Here is a 338-nt window from a genome sequence, read left to right as displayed (position 1 = left end):
AGGGCAGGGGGGGCCGGGCCCGGGGGGTCCCACGCTGCCGGACCTGAGGGTCACCACACCCCCGCGGGTGAGGGGACGGAAGGGGAGAGGATGCACTCGTCCCCTGTCTGTCCCCGCGGCCTCTGCCTGTCCCTCCGGGTTATGGACGGCTTCTCCCCCTGGCTGCCACCTTGCCAGGAGCACCCAAATGGGCACGACCCAACGGGCACGACCTGAACGGGCACCACCCAACGGGCGCAACCCAACGGGCACAGCCCAACGGGCACGACCTGAACGGGCACCACCCAATGGGCACAACCCAATGGGCACCACCCAAAGGGGCCCACCCCATGGGGCAC

The sequence above is a fragment of the Egretta garzetta genome, unplaced genomic scaffold (genome assembly GCF_000687185.1).
Source record: "Egretta garzetta isolate BGI_Z169 unplaced genomic scaffold, ASM68718v1 scaffold223, whole genome shotgun sequence".
Classification (NCBI taxonomy): domain Eukaryota; kingdom Metazoa; phylum Chordata; class Aves; order Pelecaniformes; family Ardeidae; genus Egretta; species Egretta garzetta.
The sequence above is the reverse complement of the archived record's forward strand: the minus strand, read 5'-3'. Positions refer to the sequence as shown.